This window comes from Schistocerca americana, chromosome X, assembly GCF_021461395.2.
Source record: "Schistocerca americana isolate TAMUIC-IGC-003095 chromosome X, iqSchAmer2.1, whole genome shotgun sequence".
Taxonomy (NCBI): Eukaryota; Metazoa; Arthropoda; class Insecta; order Orthoptera; family Acrididae; genus Schistocerca; species Schistocerca americana.
This window is the reverse complement of record NC_060130.1, coordinates 575,084,013-575,105,671: the sequence shown is the minus strand read 5'-3', so window position 1 is coordinate 575,105,671 and position 21,659 is coordinate 575,084,013. Positions and strand designations below refer to the sequence as shown.

The following is a 21,659-nucleotide window of genomic DNA, read 5'->3' as shown; positions in this document are numbered from 1 at the left end:
ACTGATCAATTCTTCTTTCGTGGAGGGCGGTCGGGCACTGACCAATCCACAACCCCACCCGCTGTTGCACTTCCTCGTCCGACCGAAACCGCAGTCCACAGATGTCTTTTTTCCGGCCACCAAAGATGTGTAAATCACCTGGAATGTACGGAGGATGTTGCAGCGTTTCTCAGCCAAATCGCTGAAGCGTGACCTTCATCCGATTGGTAGTGCGGTGGTGGGCCTTACCGTACAACGTAATGATTTCGTGCGACAGCATTCCGACAGCCCGAGGGAAAACGGAAAAGCAAACAGTGGAAACATCCTGCATCTCCCCCGCGAAAGAAATCCGAAGCTGTTCACACAAGTTCAGTTAAGAACATGATGACCTTTGACCTCCTTCGTCGGCACGGGCACTCTGCTCGTCGAGTTCCTTGAGCTAGAAATCTCAATCAGTGCCCAGCACTATGAAGACACTTCGCAGAAACTACGAAGCACCATAAAGTCAAGATGCCCAGGAATGCTGTCGCAAGGAATCGTTCTAATGCACGATAAAGTCCGTCCACAAACTGCCACTCGGACGAAGGCTACGCTACAGCGATTTGGTCAGGAAACACTGCAGGATTCTCCGTACAGCCCTTGTGGTTTGCACGTGTTTGGCGACCTAAAGAAAGACATGCTTAGACACCGGTTTCAGTTGGACGAGGAAGTGCAAGAGTGCGTGAGGTTGCGGGTCCGTCAGCGGCCGACTGCGTTGTACGAAACAGGAATTGATCATCTCGTCTCCCAGTGGGATAAATGCCTTAACGCGTGCGGTAATTACTTTTGAATGGCGGCATTCCTTGGCCCTGTTGTGACGGGTGTTAGGTTTTCATTTGATTGGCCCTTAAGTAATTTCAAATCAAAATGTTCAGATGTGTGTGAAATCTTATGGGACTTAACTGCTAAGGTCATCAGTCCCTAAGCTTACACACTACTTAACCTAAATTATCCTAAGGACAAACACACACACCCATGCCCGACGGAGGACTCGAACCTCCGCCGGCATCAACCGCACAGTCTATGACTGCAGCGCCTTAGACAAAGTAATTTCAGTATTTTCTATTACTTGTAGCCTTATAACATTACAACCACAAAGTTTCACATTTGTTGGACAGTGGAAAGTATCGTTGACCATCTTTACCATATATCCAAGCTCACAGACGTGCTGTTAACTTCTCCAACTATATCCATTCGAACCTTAGAAATAATTATCACTGGAAACTTGATTTTTAAGTTACGAGGGGCCGCGGATAACACTGGCCACGGTGTCAAAATATACTGCACAGCTTTGAGAAACAGCGTCGTTGTTGTTTCACCACCGCCCCGAATATAGCCGGAGGGTGGGTTGTTAACGGTAAAACATTTGTTCCTCAACTAGAGAATTTTTAAAAAGTATGAAAAGTTATTCAAAAACTTTAAAAAGGTGTTCACCTATATGTAGTTTACAAGTTAAAATGTTGAAGACATTCTTTGAGCTTTTGTCATAAAATAGAAACCGGCACTCTTGATATTTGTATAAATAAAACGGATGTCTTCCATGGTGTTTGGCACAGGAATATATGAGAAATAGATTTGTTGATTATGAAGAAGAAGTGAGCCAGATGTGATGACGGTATTTGTGGGGACGGGTTTTGGAAGCGATGCCGTATGAGTGTGTTTTGGAAAAGTATCACTAACCACGCTGTTGGAAACGGAAGGAAAGAAGCTGGAACAAGAGGGGTCTTGAGATGGAGAGTAAAACGAGTATTTAGCGAAAGCTGAAAGTTAGGATAGAATACGGAAAGTGTGTAGGTGTAAGGCTTGGGGAGGGGAAGGTGTGCTGATGCAAGCGCGACAGATACAATGGTTGGTGATGAAAAGATTGGATGGCTGCTGTCAAGTATTCGGAAAGAGTAGGAAATTCGAAGATGAATGTACGTGAGAGGGAGAAGTTACTACGTTTTTAGATGATCAGAGGGGAGGAGGGACAGAGGTAGGCAGATACACAATTTGTGGCAGATTGATCGACTTCGATTATTTGGAGGGAACTATAGAATTTACGTTTGAGGGTTGTAGGTTAGGACAGTCGTAAGTTGTGAGATAGAAGCCATGGGCGCAGAAGCTCAGGATGGTTCGTCATGTAATGGTTGCCTGAGTCTTGGAAGGGTTGATCTTAAGGAACCACTGGTTGAACCAAGAGATAAAATTTGTATGATAGAGGTGAAGCGATTTCTCGAGTATTGGTTACAGAGCTGGAAATGTAGTGTCGTTGAGGTCCTGGAAAAGGTGGACAGCAAGAGGGGTATAGTCACATCAGCATTGTATAGGATGTACGGGAGTCGACGAGAAACGGATCCTTGGTGTTCAGCTGATAGTATAGAAATGATGGATTAAAGTAGGCACAGCTTTTTAGATACGCATAGATCAAGGGTGAAGTTGGAATCTCATATACAGTCGTATGCTTTTCTCAGAAATATGACAGATTTATATATTTTTTTTTTTTTGTTGATGGTATGGGAGGTGAGTAGGACACAGGGGCTGGACGTCGGATTTCAATTAGAATATAAACCACTTTACTTAAAATGAAGACATAGATGTTTATTTATGTTTATATGGATTCATTGTGAGAGGATATGTTCGAATAATTTCCTTAAACCTGAAGTGCAGTGATGTATCGGTATGAGGAGAGGAAACTGGCAGTTTTGCTGCGGATAGGGAAGAATAGGATTCAGAAGGTTTCCTGCGGTTCGGGTTAGTAACCCGTGGGACGGAACAGAATGCTTAGGCTGCCTAGGTTTTTTTTAGGGAAAAATGCTTAATTCCTTCAGGTGTTATAAGGAATGCAATAGTGACCCTGAACAGCGCTCATTTTTTGATAAATACTGTGTAATGCTTTGTGCATTGCCTGTTGTGTTGAATTACGTTTTTCTTATGTGCTCTAGTTAGTGGGATCTAGGAACAAGAGTTGACAGACTGATGTTGCTACTTTCGTTGACACTATGGAATAAGGATTAATCAAACTTGGGATCATCAGAGATTGTAAAAAGTATCTAAGAGGTAGGACAAACGTGGATAGATTATCAGTGTGGTTGTGAAAGCCTTCTGGTACTCTGAAAAGTTTATACTTAATATACAGTTAAGGTTTGTGCATGCATGTAGGCAGTACCGGAGCTTCTTCGCGTTTGTTAGATTTTTATGGGTATGTGTATTTTCCGATGACGTATGAATGCGTCTGAGTCTGCAAAACTGGTTATTATAATTGACAGGAATCACCGGGGAGCAGCAGAGATCATGAGGGTAGGTAGTTTAGACTGGGATGTGGGTGCATATGGCATCTGAGCAGATCTGTTGCGGGAAGAAAGTGACAAGAAGGATATCATCGAGGTGTTCAAAAATAAGAAGGGCCTTTTGATCTGGATAACAAACATTGGCGCGCAAAACATAAGGACGAAAGTAATTTCCACGCGATGTTTCAATGCCAAGTATCATAGCGCGATGAAATTTGGACCATATGTAGAAAGAACTGCTACGGTATAGTTTTTGGTGGTATTTTAACACTTTAAGCTACTGAATAATTTATGTTTAATTGTACGACCGGTTTCAGTCAGAAACCAATTCATCCTTCTGTGGTGGTGGTGGTGGTAAGTTCCAATGGGACCAAACTGTTGAGGTCATCGGTCCCTAGACTTACACTCTACTTAATGTAACTTAAACTAACTTACGCTAAGGACAACACACACTCCCATGCCCGAGGGAGGACTCGAACATACGACGGAGGGAGCCGCACGTACAGTGGCAAGGCGCTCAGGGCGCGCGGCAACACGACGCGGCTCATCCTTCTGTGGGCGGTCCCACATTTTGCGAAGATCATTTCGACTATGCTGCAGAAGTTTCGATGGGAAGTCCTTACTCATCCTCCATAGAGTATCGATTTCTCCCCGTGCGACTTCCGCATTTTTTGATCCCTGAAAAACGCCATTCTTGGCTGTCGATTTGCTTCGGACGAACAATCACACGCCTGGGTACAGCCAGGGCTCCGTAGGCAACCGCAAACATTTTTTCATAAAGGGATTGACCACCTTGTCATACATTGGGATATATTCATTAACGGTTATGGTGATTACATTTGAAATAATAAACAGTTCACTTACTTTTCTCCATCTGTCTCCTTTTCATTTGACTGTCGCTTAATATCGAAAATCAAAATTGCAGCGTACTTCAGTGAGCAGGACAACAGATGAAAAATTCGTTGTTGACCAGAGGAAAACTCGTTTGCGTCACCATGCTCTGAATTTGATGTCATTCTGTGTTTGGGATTGAAAATTGCGTTCCAATTGCTTATAACTTACCTTTTCGGAACATGGTAGCAAAAGAAGTGCTGCAGCGGAAAGGAACTAGATTGTTATTTGAGTAGGAACATGAACGTCCCGCATTAGATCGTTAAAACTGCGGAGGAGGAGATTTGTGTTTAACGTCCCGTCGGCAACAAGGTCATTACCGATGGAGCAAAGCTCGAATTAAGGAAGGATAGCAAAGGGAATCGGCCATGCCCTTTCAAAGGAATCATCCTGGCATTTACCTGAAGCGATTTAAGGAAATCACGGAAAACCTAAATCAGGCTGGCCGGATGCGGATTTGAACCGTAATACCCCCAAATGCGAGTCTAGTATGCTAACCACTGCGGCACCTTGCTCGGACGTTAAAACGGAGTACATGGTTGGATCGGAATATTCATCTGAAGTGACTAGGGAAATCATTGAAAACCTGAGCATTCAGACCCCATTGTTTCCGAATGCGAATCCAGTGGCTCCAGTACAGCATCATCGTGCCCTACTGATGTTCGAGAGAAAATAGGTAAAAAATTTAATTAATCCATCATATTTAAGGGTTATGTAGATTTTTTTAGATAACTTCTAACGAACACTGGCGGCGTTCTTCCAAATATGTTACGGGCAATCTTGCTATCATCGCTGGATTTGAGTTCAAATTGTTTCTGGTAGGAACAATTTCGGTGACAAGGTATTCATGTTATTAATAATTCGACTGTAGCGTACGAAAAATCTTAGGGTACAAATTTTAACGAAATGAAAAATCTCCATCGCATCGTAGGGATTGAGTGAATTTAGAACCTTTCATTGACTAAATCGATGACAATTGTCTGTTATTATAACATTTCTCGGCAGAAGCAGTATGATCACACTCTCATTGTTTCCTTCCAACTTTCATCTATGATGATGTCGTCCAGGATACCGAGCAGCATACATAGTACACGCCCGTTCGGCATTTTGATCACAATAGCCATACATCAACACGATATCAACCTTTTCCGCAATTGGTAAACGGTCCATTTTGACACGGGTAATGTATCACGAAGCAAATACCGTCCGCACTGGCGGAATGTTACGTGATACCACGTACTTACGTTTGTGACTATTACAGCGCCATCTGTCACAAAGCGAATAAAGTGGTCCATCTAAAACATTCATATTTCTTTACGTCCTACACGAATATGTAATAAAAAATGGGGGTTCCTATTTTTAAAAAAACAGTTGATATATGTTTGACCTATGGCAGCGCCATCTAGCGGGCCAACCATAGCGCCATCTGGTTTCCCCCTTCAAGCTAGACACGTTTCGTTCTTTGTAGTTTTTTCGTTTGACACTTATTTCGTGAGATATTTGGCCCCGTCACTATCAATGGACCACCCTGTATATAGATTATATTACTCTTATCCACTTTTTTCGGTTCCACTGAAATGCTAGTTATTTGTATTTGCAAGTATGTAGTACATTTCATGCCAATGTGATATGTGCTCTCTTCATGGTAGAGCAATTTTAATAGCCAACAGATTATATAATCAATCGAATTTGCGCTTTACCTTTCTTCGACTCAAGTCTTGCGGGCAGTCCAGATGCATTTCATGACTGTTTTTGATAACTGTGACAGTAATGTGATCGTGTTGCTGTTAGTCGGTTCGGAAGGAACAAAGAAATGACTGAACGTTTCAACGTATCTTCATTAGAAACAAAGCAGTTGTGTTGTTTACAAAGGCATAATAAGGATATTGGTGCCCTGGTTCTGAAAAAAAAAAACATTCAAACGTCCGTCTGAAATGATTTGGGAAATATCGAAAAATATTAAATATTATCATCAGGAAAGTAATCTAGTTCTGCTCCTCCTGAATACACCACCTTGTATAAAGAAAAGATTACACAGAGGTTTTCCCATTTGGAAATAGCATTTAAATCTCATCAGAATATCTGTGACAACTCTGGGCCACTTTGCACTTAAATGGCCTTGAAAAGCGCAAGCGATAGCGCACAATACTATGATGACGTTATAAGGATCATCAAAATGAAATAGCTGATCAGAATGTATTATTTTATGAATTCCACCATGATTCAGTCTTGGATTGTGATCTGATGAGGTCAAGGTCAATGACCCATGTGTGATGTGATGATGACATCAAGTCCGCAAGTCCGCAGCTCGTGATCAAGTGGCTAGCGTTGCTCCCTGTAGATCACGGGGTCCCGGGGTCGATTCCCGGCCGGGTTGGGGATTGTGTCTGCCCGGGGTATGGGTGTTTGTGTTATCCTCATCATCTCATCATCATCATCATCATCATCATCATTCGTGATTGTGCTAGACTGGACTGCATAAAACATTTTAGTGTGAAAAGATTGGGACTTCGAACGGGTGCTGATGACCGCGCAGTTGAGCGCCCCGCAAACTAAACATCATCATCATCATTATAATCATGACGTCATAGTAAAGGGAGGTGTGACTTGCGACTTCATGGATGAGGTACATCCATCATGAATCTAAATGTATTTCTTGTTGGCCTCAAATAGTGTCAACTTACTGTCTATTTGCCATTGCTTGTTGGAGCAAGGCGCGACTTGCTGTAATAAGTGTGAACTTGTTTAGTTAACATCGTGATTAAACTTACTGACATCTGCAGATGCGTCCTGACGCCGTCTCCAAGCATATCATATTCCATCAAATGAAGATAAATTCACGTGCGGAGTAATGACAGTCATCATGTTAACTGACTATAATCCCCCCCACTAGTACCTAGAGGTGATGACAGTCAACATATCAACTCTCCATCTATGCCCCTCAGCTACATTCAAGGTAATGGCATCTCGTGCTTTTCAATAGTCTATGTGAATGAAACTCCGGTCCATTCCATTTCTTTCTGTTTTTTTTTAATTAAACGCCCATCCATTCCGTTCCTTTCGAACATAGACAAAATTTCTAGTTGGTGTGATGAATGGCAGTTAGCTCTAAATGTAGAATTGTCTAAGTTAATGTCGAAGCGTAGGAAAAACAATGCTGTTATGTTCGAATACAGCATCACTAGTGCACTGTTTGACACAATCACATTGATTAAATGTCTAGACAAAATACTGCATCTTTATATAAAATGGAACGAGCATTTAAGGATGGTAGTAGGGAAGGCTAACTTTCGACTTTGGTTTCTTGGGAGAATTTTACAAAAGTGTGTTTGGTAAAGACAACGTATATAGCACTAGTGCGAACCATTCTAAGTTGCTAGATTTGTTTTCGGTAGGTTCGATCAACATGAGAGTATTACGGAGATACTTCGTGAACTCATGTGGGAATTCCTGGACGGAAGACGACGTTCTTTGCGAGAAACACTACTGAGAAAATTTAGAGGACTAGCATTTGAAGCTAACTGCAGAACAATTCTATTGCTTCCACGAATGTGAGAGAAATTACTGCTCATACGGAGGCATATAGATAGCCTCTTTTCCCTCGCTCAGTTTCCGAGTAGAACATGAACGGAAATGACTGGTAGTTGTACAATGTACACTCCATCAGCCTATCGTATACAGTAAACGTCTGTGTAGTTGTGCGCATTGTTTTGGTTTAAAAAGTGAAGTTCGAATCAAAATCGAAAAACTAATGTTACGTATACGATGTACTTCTGTATTATAAGTGAAAGTCCAGAAAAATGCCAGAGCCTGATTAAGAATGCCTGCTGACAATCCGCAGTCGTTTGTTGTCTGTTCAGCATCTTAGCTCTGTAGATATCGATTTTCTTTCATAACCGATAAAGATTCTTGCTTACTGATCACCGCCAAAGGGTCAATGCGAAGAATTTGTGATTCTGACAGAAGTCAGACATGGGACAGTTGAACGTGACGGGACACAGTTGCTTTCAAGCTCTGAAGACTACTTTGTAGGGATGGCAACCACAGCTATGAGAACGCGTACGACTTGACAGTGAATTTGAGCTGCAGTTAACGGTTTCGCTTGTAAAACGTGAGTCATAAAATGAGCTTTGACGTTGGAGCTATTTGGAATCAACACGACCATAGTGACCCCAGGTTTTGGGTACTTTAGTGCCGTCTCTGAGAACTCCTGAACTGTGGTGGCACTTCATGAAAAAACACCTTGAGTCCTGAAACAATCAGCACTTGCTGATTAATACGATATGCACCGGAATGCGTCTATTGCTCCAGATATGAGAACTGAAATTAGTGTGTAAGCTTAGGGACTGATGACTTTAGCAGTTAAGTCCCATAAGATTTCACACACATTTGAACATTTAAGGTGTATCGCAACAACTCTCACATTCTTCAAGAACTGTTGCAGAATATTTCGGATAAAACTGCAGCAGTTCCAGCAGTCCAGCTTTGATCCACCTACAGTAACTTGCTGGCCAGGGCTTAAAAGTGCCAAGAGATGAAAGGTGGTCAATTTCAACATCTGCTATAATCATGTTAGTACTGTATTTATTTTCCTCTGCTGTGTTTCTTCGTATCGTGGAACTCTGTTCTCTGGGCCACTTTTATTTGATGCCCCTTTCCTCCCTGAGGATGGTACACACAGGGTAGAAGTAAATGGCAGTTATTCGTAAATTTGAATAATATTTAATTACAACTGTGGACGTTATCTATGAATTGACAATAAACCATGGATAAAGTTTGTGCTTGTTCACATTTCTTAGCCGCAAATGTCACGGTCAAGCCGGCCGGGGTGGCCGAGCGGTTCTAGGCGCTACAGTCTGGAACCGCGCTACCGCTACAGTCGCAGGTTCGAATCCTGCCTGGGGCATGGATGTGTGTGATGTTCTTAGGTTAGTTAGGCTTAAGTAATTCTAAGTTCTAGGGGACTGATGACCTTAGAAGTTAAGTCCCATAGTTCTCAGAGCCATTTGAACCATTTGTCACGGTCAGTGCCGTAAAAATCCTGGTATCCCTCACTGGTCGAAGCTCGCGCTTCTGAATCTACCTGCTGAACCACTTGATACCTTTCAGGATCCTTCCGATGTTATTGCACGTTCTGACGACAGTGGAGTCATCATCGATGGAGTACTAATTTATTGTAGAGAGTATTCAGCCGGGTCTTATGTAGGAAATCGTGTCTCTATTCGAACACAATATTTATGATAAACCTCTGGATTACTGTGACCTGATTGTTCGTAACTCCTGTTGTTTACATGTTGAGTGTCTCATTATGAAGTCACGTCAATGATTTTGCGGTGGGAAAAGAGGAGATACATTACACAGCCAAAAGCCTCCAGGACGCGCTCTGCGTGACTACGGGTTACACATCCCAGTGTATGTAGGTGCAGGAAAATATATCAAAGTGGTAAAAATACGAAGCAAGTTGATAATATCTCTATCTGGTGAAGGAAGACCGCGTTTTTTGTATCAGAGATGCACTTATTTTTAGTTGTACCTCTTTTTTAGGAAAATTGGCTTGATCTCATGTTTTTTATGTGACTGGATCCCATCTCAGATAAAAAAATAATATCCGTTTACCCATTTACTTCTGCAGTAAACTCTTCTTTGGACTAGAAAACTTTCTAGTCCCAAATTTATTTAGATACAAGAATGGGTGCCAATCTGAGAATACTGAATCTCGTGAATACTGAGGATGTTCCAAAAATTTGCGTAGTATTCAAGAATTATTCTATTACTATCTGCAAAATAATAAAGAAGCAGAATCGTTTTTGTATCCCAGAAACACTGAATGTAACCTTTTCAGCAGATTAAACAGAATTCATCTTTTTAGGTGCAGGGCTACCGGCTCCTCTCTTTGCTGTTTCGTTACTAGTGCAAAGCCGTCCGAAGTGGCCGATCGGTTCTAGGCGCTACAGTCTGGAACCGCGCGACCGCTACGGTCGCAGGTTCGAATCCTGCCTCGAGCATGGATGTGTGTGATGTCCTTAGGTTAGTTAGGTTTAAGTAGTTCTCAGTTCTAGGGGACTGATGACCACAGATGTTAAGTCCCATAGTGCTCAGAGCCATTTGAACCACTTTTGCTCTAGGGGACTGATGACCTCAGAAATTAAGTCCCATAGTGCTCAGAGCACTTATGAACTAGTGCAAAGTCGTGCACACACAACTCGTCTGAAGTAGATTGATTCGTTTTAAAATGGACAAAAATTGAGAATTTTTTGTATGTGCTTTCGGTCACTTCCCAAAAATTACACGTTTCTTCATGTAAAATGCACCGTACTCTTTCTTTCTGATACTCGTGTAGTGTTGGCTCTTTCATACACCTTTATTCTCTAATTATCCTGTATTTTCTCGGCGCTTTCATCTATAGTTTCAGTTTGGAGCGTCCATCACTGTCTTTTAAAGAAGTACGGCTGCTTTGATTTTTCGGTGATAATGGTGTCTGAAATCCCCGTGTTAATTACGTTTACGTTTCAGTTCTAACCTTCACTAACCTTGGATGAATTTCTGTTGGAGATGAGTCGTCCAAAACACAGAATATTGTGATTTCACACTACTCCAGTGTATTTATTTGAACGAAAAACACACAGCACGCTAGTTCTAAATGCCGTATAAAATAAAATATTCCACAAAGCAAGATGATGCTTGACGTGTTTGCGTAAAAGGTATCAAAATAAGAAAAACAGAAAGTCTGCAGTAACAACGCCTAGGGGTTCTGAAGCGTAAGCCCACTGCTTGAAATGCTATAATTATGTGGAAACATAAAAACTCTACAACCGTTCATCATTATATTATCTGCAAAACTGTGAAGCATACTGCGAGTACCAGTTGTCAAACAACTTTATCAACAATTATAGCATCGTTCCGAAGGTTAATGACAGAAGGATCCGTCGAGATGTGATAGAACCCTGGTTTCGTGACCAGAAAACTACTGACAGCAAGGATAAATGCGCATAGTCTCTCGCAGTGTCGGTATTCTGTGGTTAATTCCTACAGAACCAAGAACAAGACTATATCGATGGATGAGTCACCGCACATGATGCGTCGTTACGTCACTGAAACCCTTTGAAGTGATTTGATAGTCTAGCATTATTTTTCTTTGTTTATAGTTCGCCATAGTTTTGGTCAATGAATCCGCGCAGGTGCTCATGAATACATCCTCGATGATACTTGGGTTTGATTGTTCGAGGTCAGTGTATTGTTGTAAAGAAATAGGTGCCAATAAAATCATTGAGTAACGATAGAGTGCCCATAGTTGAATTACGTAAGAACGTGGCTGTACATAATATGACTCAAGTGAGAAAAAAGAAAGGACAGGGAAAGATATCGGCCGTGTTTATTCACAAGAAACTTACCAGCATTCACATCAAACAATTTAGGAAAGTCATGGAGGACATAAATCTGGATCTATAATACGTATGTGTTTGGTGTAATGATTATTAGGACATATTAATAGAAACTATTACTTTATAACGGTGAAAGCGCTCCACCATCGTCTGATTTCAGACGTTACAGACGTTACAGTGCTCGCCTGAGTGACATAATGTAACGTAGCAGATTATGTACGTAGTGTGAGAAACAAGAGGATGATAGCGATTGTTGGGGACACTTCCTAAGCTGTGCTGCCAGTGAGTAAGAGAGATCACTTGGAAACATGTTTTTTCGAGTCGTGGAGTTGTTCAGAGGTTTTTCTTACCATTGAAAATGAATGAAGACATGGAGTCTCACAGAAAAATTGTGCGATTTCAGATACATTTCCTCAGTCGTCGCTAGAGTGTTACACATGTCCTCGGTGGGTTGGTATGTAGACAATGAAACGTAGGCTTCATGCTTCTTGTTTTAGAAGGTGTTATTATTGCCAAACATCGAGCAGTACTCCGCACAGTGTAGAGATCATCAACAGTTACTTCTAGTCCGTCCGCTTGTCCCCTAAACGGCTCCTTACTACACATCTAAATCCACGTATCATTATCATTGCTGAGGAATTTTATTACTCACTACAAATCTTACTCTTCCTTGTTATACTCAGCTTTCGTTCTGAAACGGCATGAGAAATGCCACAGGTCACCCGTCGGCTTTTGTCTTTTTAATTAGAGAGAATGTCGCAACTCTGTAAAGCCATAAAAGCGAAGTAAGCTCATCTCACCCTCAAGTGCATGCATTCATTGCATATGAATGTGTACAAAGGAATAACGCGCCGTCGGCGTAGCTCCCATTGCCCTCCTTGTGTGTGGGAGGAATTCTCGGCTGAGAAAAAAAATGTCTGTTGCAATAAACTCCCTCGGAATTTTAATGAGCAGCGCTCTCTGCTACCAGAAGCGAAGTATCGTGCTGTACGTATTACAGATTCAACAATGAAGACATTTGTTCAGAACTTTTCAGCGACACAACAGTATTCCCTGCTGCGCCTCACTTTAACGAGGTTTTCCGTATTGTCAGAGCATATTTCTGTTTTCGGCAGGTTCAAAATAGTCTCTCAAAATAGTGCCTACCTACGTCCTAGACGAATCTTCTGATATGTTTCCTTTTATTCATTACCTGACACTGTTATTTTCAATGTTGTCATACAACTGTTTTCTGTCGAAACGTTTGATGAATTCCTTCAGATATTGTCTCCCCCCCCCCGCGCCCCCCCCCCCCCCACACACACACAATTGCAATTCTTTTCTGTATACATGGTGAACATTAATAAAACCGAAGGTGTGCGTGGAACGACAACAAATCGTCCAGGAATACAGTATAGAACTGCACCGCATCCACGTCACAACCAATGTTCAAAGTGGCATCCATGGGAGTGCAGGTGATAGGGATAGTAGCGGTTCTCATGCAGGATATACATCGTACTTTGGTTTCCACCTCTTGACTGGAGTTTGTACTAGGGTTTGTCTCAATATCTTGTAGAAGCCGGTCCACCAAATGTGGTGTACGCACATTCCGCCGGCTCACTGCGCGTTCGTCTTTCTGAAAGGACCCATGACCATACAAACGCAAAAAAAGGACTTGAAACATTGTGTGATGTGATTGTGATGGTACTTTTTTTGGTGTAGCCGTGCTGCCGCTCGACCGTTTCCATCTGCTTGGCCGTACGCACCACCATCTCGGTTTGTTCCCAGCATGAATACGGACAATTCTGCTGCTTACAGTACACTGCGTCAATCACACAGCCTGCAACACAGAAGGAACACATGGCACATGGTCACAGGAACTGTGTTTTGTCAGCGCCATGTACTATGGCAACGATGCATTTCCGGACACATATTCGTAGAACCTTATTTACTTCCACTTCGCGACCGCTACGGCCGCAGGTTCGAATCCTGCCTCGGGCATGGATGTGTGTGATGTCCTTAGGTTAGTTAGGTTTAAGTAGTTCTAAGTTCTAGGGGACTGATGACCTGAGATGTTAAGTCCCATAGTGCTCATAGCCATTTGAACCATTTGAACTTCCGCTTCCAGTCAGGAATCTGACCCTGCAGTTTGTAAGTTTTATTCATGTTCACCCTGTATATTGCTGAATTACTCGTTTATGGACTACCAAATCGCCACATGTAGCTGCACCATGCACTGTTGCTTTGCAAAGAAATCGCGAATCCAGCATCGAGAGTGGCCGCGTGGTTAGATTGCGCGCCCCCTCCCGCCGGAGGTTCGAGTCCTCCCGCGGGCATGGGTGTGTGTGTTGTTCTTAGCATAGGTTAGTTTAAGTAGTGTGTAAGTCTAGGGACCGATGACCTCTGCAGTTTGGTTCCTTAATAACTCACACACATTTGAACATTTTTCCAGCATCGGAACATCAAATATGTCGCTATCATTGGGTGGCAGACGCTACATGCGCATGTTAATGACGGAACAGAGATATTTACAGTGAATGTTGACAGAATTTGAACGGAGGCAAACAGCTTACTGTTCTATATACTGTAAGAACAAAAGTATCGGGACATTCTAAGTAACGCAGAATTGACCACTTGATGTCTCGAGAGGCGGATCCCCCAGAATAAGAGGAGGCGGGGAGTTTTGTCTTGTCAGTAGAGAAGTTAGCGTAAGGAGGACTATGCGTGAAGCGTTCAGTGAATTAGAAAGTAAAATTCTATGTACCGACTTGACAGAAAATCCTATGAAGTTCTGGTCTTACGTTAAATCAGTAAGTGGCTCGAAACAGCATATCCAGACACTACGGGATGATGATGGCATTGAAACAGAGGATGACACGCGTAAAGCTGAAATACTAAACACCTTTTTCCAAAGCTGTTTCACAGAGGAAGACCGCACTGCAGTTCCTTCTCTAAATCCTCGCACAAACGAAAAAATGGCTGACATCGAAATAAGTGTCCAAGGAATAGAAAAGCAACTGGAATCACTCAATAGAGGAAAGTCCACTGGACCTGACGGGATACCAATTCGATTCTACACAGAGTACGCGAAAGAACTTGCCCCCTTCTAACAGCCGTGTACCGCAAGTATCTAGAGGAACGGAAGGTTCCAAATGATTGGAAAAGAGCACAGGTAGTCCCAGTCTTCAAGAAGGTTCGTCGGACAGATGCGCAAAACTATAGACCTGTATCTCTGACATCGATCTGTTGTAGAATTTTAGAACATGTTTTTTGCTCGCGTATCATGTCGTTTCTGGGAAACCCAGAATCTACTCTGTAGGAATCAACATGGATTCCGGAAACAGCGATCGTGTGAGACCCAACTCGCTTTATTTGTTCATGAGACCCAGAAAATATTAGATACAGGCTCCCAGGTAGATGCTATTTTTCTTGACTTCCGGAAGGCGTTCGATACAGTTCCGCGCTGTCGCCTGATAAACAAAGTAAGAGCCTACGGAATATCAGACCAGCTGTGTGGCTGGATTGAAGAGTTTTTAGCAAACAGAACACAGCATGTTGTTATCAATGGAGAGACGTCTACAGACGTTAAAGTAACCTCTGGCGTGCCACAGGGGAGTGTTATGGGACCATTGCTTTTCACAATATATATAAATGACCTAGTAGATAGTGTCGGAAGTTCCATGCGGCTTTTCGCGGATGATGCTGTAGTATACAGAGAAGTTGCAGCATTAGAAAATTGTAGCGAAATGCAGGAAGATCTGCAGCGGATAGGCACTTGGTGCAGGGAGTGGCAACTGACCCTTAACATAGACAAATGTAATGTATTGCGAATACATAGAAAGAAGGATCCTTTATTGTATGATTATATGATAGCGGAACAAACACTGGTAGCAGTTACTTCTGTAAAATATCTGGGAGTATGCGTGCGGAACGATTTGAAGTGGAATGATCATATAAAATCAATTGTTGGTAAGGCGGGTACCAGGTTGAGATTCATTGGGAGAGTGCTTAGAAAATGTAGTCCATCAACAAAGGAGGTGGCTTACAAAACACTCGTTCGAACTATACTTGAGTATTGCTCATCAGTGTGGGATCCGTACCAGATCGGTCTGACGGAGGAGATAGAGAAGATCCAAAGAAGAGCGGCGCGTTTCGTCACAGGGTTATTTGGTAACCGTGATAGCGTTACGGAGATGTTTAATAAACTCAAGTGGCAGATTCTGCAAGAGAGGCGCTCTGCATCGCGGTGTAGCTTGCTCGCCAGGTTTCGAGAGGGTGCGTTTCTGGATGAGGTATCGAATATATTGCTTCCCCCTACTTATACCTCCCGAGGAGATCACGAATGTAAAATTAGAGAGATTAGAGCGCGCACGGAGGCTTTCAGACAGTCGTTCTTCCCGCGAACCATACGCGACTGGAACAGGAAAGGGAGGCAATGACAGTGGCACGTAAAGTGCCCTCCGCCACACACCATTGGGTGGCTTGCGGAGTATAAATGTAGATGTAGATGTAGATGTAGAAGCAGTAACAGCAAACTGGCAGGTCAGGAGATTTCAGTGACATCGAACGTGAACTAGTCATTAGATGTCACCTGAGTAACAAGTCCGTCAGGGAAATTTCATCCCTTATAAAGCGGCCAAATCTGTCTGTTGGTGATGGGACCGTAAAGTGGAAACGCGAAGAAACAAGCACAACTAAACCAAAACCAGGCAGACCTGATGTACTGACGGACAGGGACCGTTTTTTTTTTTCAGGTATGAAGCCATAAATCAACTACTACAGTCAGTCTTGTTTCTGAGCGAGAATAGAAAAAATATTTACGTTTTACAATATACAGTGGTAGTGCCTCTCCGGTTCGTATCTCAATTCTTCTGGGTCTTTCCGAAGATTGTGTGCAATGATTTACCACTTACGTAGTCTTGGCCAGACTCATATACTAAAAATATTCTTTGGGCAGCTGCATGCAGTTTCTATTGTATTGTAACTGTATCGATTTGGAATAAATGTGTGCTGATGTTCAAGCCTTCTCTGAGACTTCTCAGCTGCTTGCACATACATTCTGCTTTCTTGTCCTTGAATGACATTCACATTCAGTGCTGGATTGTCATTTTATTTTGACTTTCCAATATTTTTGCTATTGTTGTTGTTGTTGTGGTCTTCAGTCCTGAGGCTGGTTTGATGCATCTCTCCATGCTACTCTATCCTGTGCAAGCTTCTTCATCTCCCAGTACCTACTGCAGCCTGCATCCTTCTGAATCTGCTTAGTGTATTCATCTCTTGATCTCCCTCTATGATTTTTACCCTCCACGCTGCCCTCCAGTACTAAATTGGTGATCCCTTGATGCCTCAGAACATGTCCTACCAACCGATCCCTTCTTCTAGTCAAGTTGTGCCACAAACTCCTCTTCTCCCCAATTCTATTCAATATCTCCTCATTAGTTATGTGATCTGCCCATCTAATATTCAGCATTATTCTGTAGCACCACATTTCGATAGCTTCTATTCTCTTCTTGTCTAAATTATTTATCGTCCATGTTTCACTTCCATACATGGCTACACTCCATATAAATACTTTCAGATACGACTTCCTGACACTTAAATCTATACTCGATGTTAACAAATTTCTCTTCTTCAGAAACGCTTTCCTTGCCATTGCCAGTCTACATTTTATATCCTCTCTACTTCGACCATCATCAGTTATTTTGCTCCCCAAATAGCAAAACTCCTTTACTACTTTAAGTGTCTCATTTCCTAATATAATTCCCTCAGCATCACCCGACTTAATTCGACTACATTCCATTATCCTCGTTTTGCTTTTGTTGATGTTCATCTTATACCCTGCATTCAAGACACTGTCCATTCCGTTCAACTGCTCTTCCAAGGCCTTTGCTGTCTCTGACAGAATTACAATGTCATCGGCGAACCTCAAAGTTTTTATTTCTTCTCTATGAATTTTAATACCTACTCCGAACTTTTCTTTGGTTTCCTTTACTGCTTGCTCAATATACAGATTGAATAGCATCGGGGAGAGGCTACAACCCTGTCTCACTCCCATCCCAACCACTGCTTCCTTTTCATGTCCCTCGACTCTTATAACTGCCATCTGCTTTCTCTACAAATTGTAAATAGCCTTTCGCTCCCTGTATTTTACCCTTGCCACCTTCAGAATTTGAAAGAGTGTGTAATCTCTTGACACTTGACACGTGTTGAGAACATATGACGATTTTCTTTTTACTGGAACTACGCTTTTATGGCGTCAAAGGGCACGTCCGACAGACGTTACGCAGATACTCTCTGGTAGTGCCAAGTGCCGTATTCGGTAGTCCTCCGCAATGGTAAGTATCTCCTAGTACGACCATATATTCAGTGCACGCTGATTAATGAACTCCATTCAGCATCTGCTGTGAGGAATTTGCTAACGGCGTTAGTCTCACCAGCTTGTTGCTGCAGGCGCTGGTTATCACGGGCGTCTGGCGAAGATTCATTTAAGTCTCGAGGTCATTACGAGAACTTGCGCAGCTATCCCGTCAAAGCGCTGCTGTTGCTAATGGGCCGCCTGTTGACGCTGGGGCGGCCCGTCTAGCTCAGCGTGATTGATTTTAGACACTACGTTAAAGCTTCGTTATCTTCTGTCGAAAGAGGAAATACCGATCCCTTCACAGGCCTTCCCGATAACCGCAAGTGACCCTGTTGAGCTTCGCTGAGTGCGCACAGCGGGAATTTCAGCAATGCTATCAACTTGAATAGTATCTTGTTGATATGTTATAGATTCCATGAGTCTCTCAGCGTGTTGTACTACGGATATCGCTCTGTAAATTAGTACAAGAATACGGCTCCGTAAATTTAAATGCTGAATGGCCGGTCTGAATTTTTCTAAATTTCGGAACTGAATTCCTATTTATTAATCCATATTGATAGAGCAACTAACTTTAAATGAGTGTTTCGAAAACGTTAGAAAGAAGGAATCTTAGATTTTAACTTCTGTTGAACAAATACATCACTATAGATGGAGAACAGCTCAACTGGAGTACCGTGGAAACAAGATGAGGTCGTTGCTTGCAGCAGAAACATCTCAGCGTTTTTTCGGTTATTTTCAGAGATCACGAAAAAGTTATGTTACTGGACGATTATTTGAACCTCGCTCTTCCTGGATTCAAGTGCATCTTCCTAACTTCTTCGCCACTTCTCTCGGTAAAACGCTGGAGATCCAACAGTAAATGGAAATGCACACCATACGTGAAGCAGAAGGTTCGGCAAGGTGCGAAGTGTCCTGGATATTGAAAGTGTTGTTCTGTCAGAATGGGTAATTAACAGCTCTGAGGTATGGAAGTCTAAAATGTAAAGCGGTAAGATTCTGTTCTATAAACATTGAGGAGAAACATTTGAGCTCCCTCTTCACGTAGTAAGCGACAAACATTTTGTGCGCAACTGCCCACACTTCGCACTAGCATGAAGGTGTACGCAGCACGCGTTTTTGTTATGCAACACTTACTACAGACGACTTGTTTCTTAAGCAAATTCCCTGCGTAAGTGAAGAGACCTCGCTGTAGGAATATTAATGATTAACAGTCCTTCACGCAGATTTGGCCTTGAGATGTTTTCTTTGGTGGAAGGCCGCCTGACCGTTACTCTTCTTACTACGCTCTTTTACAATGTGACAACAATCAGAATTTTCGTAAAACACGAGGTAAGAGAAATACGGCGAGAAAGTTTATGTATATAGGATACTTACAATAATCTTTACTATTTGAAATATATAAATAAAAAGTGAATATAGTCTTCTATGAAGTAACATAACAATATGTATATTTTAGGTTAACAGAATCGTTAATACATGCTTACACAATATGGATAAGTAGCGTGTCTAATGAAAATGACCACGCATGATCGATTTAAGTTCTGAAATTTAATTTGCATTTGTAAAAAAAAACATTTCCCAGTATAGTTATTTGAATCGAGTACATTTAATTCCACAGCTAAATGATTGCTGTTTTTCAACGCACTACATGTTGGTGTTCAAACCAGAAACTATTTCACAAATCCACAGAAGAAAAGCTGTTTTGATTTCCCCTGCAGTTATTTCGTGCAAATTAGTTGCTCAGGTGTCTTTAAAAGGGACAATTTCTTCATTTTTTTACTTTGTGTGTGGCACTGCAGACCTCTAGTGATCATTCTTTTTACAGCAGAAGTCCTGTTTTGTATAGAAAGAGTCGGAGAAAATTGACTTTGGCGTGATAATACAGTCATCCGTCAAATGTCCATGATAAGCAGTGTCTGTGTGCGGGGCGGTATGGCTTCAGGTGGACGCACAGAGCTCCAGCTCTTTGTTGGTGAAATGTGGCTTCACAGGCACATAGGGATGAAATTCACCGAAATATTGCACCGATGCAATAACTTCCAATTTCATCCTGCAAAACGACTACGCACATCCATACAGAATTTGTCTATGGGAGAATATCTTCAACAGCACACAAGTAACCGCATGGAGTCTTCTCGACATGACCACCTTGAAACTGTAGAACACCTCCGGGATACTCTCAGGAAAGCTGTTTGCTCTCCTCCGAAGCGCTTCGCCTGTTGAAAGTAGCTTTGTAAAACGAAAGTTATTCACGTGTAATGTAGCTCATAAACACTTATCATTAACAGACTCACATACAGTTTATTGTGGCACTACTGTGATTGATGTAACATATAAATGCGCTTTTTGTACTCTGAACTTCGGAATACACAATGTGTTTTATAACACGGTCTACATTCAAATACACATAATCTATCAAGAACTTTTTTTTTTTTTGCGTCTGGTCTATACACTATCTGGGCTACACATCGTCACATTCAACCCATAAATTTTTGAGTTATAGTTACCTTCTGATTTTTCATTAATTTATAAATGCTTGTATAGTTATACCATGAGGCGAAAGTACATGATATTCCTTCATTTAGGAGCTGAAGCACTAGTATGCGTGTGGCTGGCTGCTGAGCAGTAATTGTTGGTGACCTAAGCCTGATCACTACGTGGTACGCCTTACAGAGTCGCGAGGTCATCACGTATTATCAGTGAACGAAATGGGACGGAAGCTCTGGACGACGGCCCGCAACATCTGCGCAGTGCCCATTCACAAACAGCAAACAGAATCGTTGACTCAAAATCTCGCTCCAAAAACGACATTGAATGTATGATGCAGCACAATGTGGAACTTTTGCGCGTATAATTATTTAAATACGGTGGGTCTGTTACTTCTTAGGTTTCTAAGGTTTTCATTGCGATAGGGAGTCACGCATCCACCCTTTGTCCACTATTCTCAATAAAAATATGTTATGACAAAACAGATGTAGAAACATGTCATTCAGGAACTCATCGTCATTATAATCTACTGACATTCACTGTTAGATAAACGATTGCTGCAGAGTTCACCGTGATTCTTCTTTATGTTTTTAATAATATTTCATCAGGTCGACGTCTGGGTCTTTTCATATCTCTTGTAATCCACAGTAAAATTTACTTGGTTCTTATACCAGCTGTTCGTCTGGCTAGACGTTCCAACCAACTCCATTTCAGTTTAGTCTCTTATATTGCAACATATACTTTTACCTCATACATATTGCGTTCGACAATACGAGTATGATGAAGATGTGTGTGATCGCATGGTCTGCCGTTTCTCACACAAAAAGTCTCTTCGTTTCCTTTTGACTGGAAGAGTTCAGAAGAATCTTCAAAACATTTACCATACCTACGTGTTCGAACGGGTTAACTGAAGCAGAAAAACTAAATCTTGGTAAAATTTAGAACACAACTTCGTCTCATCTAGGCTTTAAGCGAACGATTCGAGAAGAATGCTGTTTTGTTTGCTCATGGCTGCATATTAATTTGGCGTGGGGTGATAAAATCCTGACCCTCTCTCTTCTTACTAACAATATTTGTTTGAGTGAAACGGTACAAATAGAATTCTTTGACGGAGTACCGGCCGGCCGCTGTGGTAGAGCGGTTCTAGACGCTTCAGTCCGGAACCCCGCGGTTGTTACGGTCGCAGGTTCGAATGCTGCCTCGGGCATAAATGTCTGTGATGTCCTTAGGTTTGTTCTAAGTCTAGGGGACTGATGACCTCAGATGTTAAGTCTC

The 21,659-nt window shown here is 42.1% G+C and overlaps 1 protein-coding gene across 2 annotated transcripts in view; it reads left to right on the top strand.

Moving 5' to 3' along the window:
- LOC124555244 (tolloid-like protein 1) overlaps nt 1–21,659 on the top strand; it is a 584,842-nt gene that overhangs the window by 162,543 nt on the left and 400,640 nt on the right. The window lies entirely within an intron of this gene.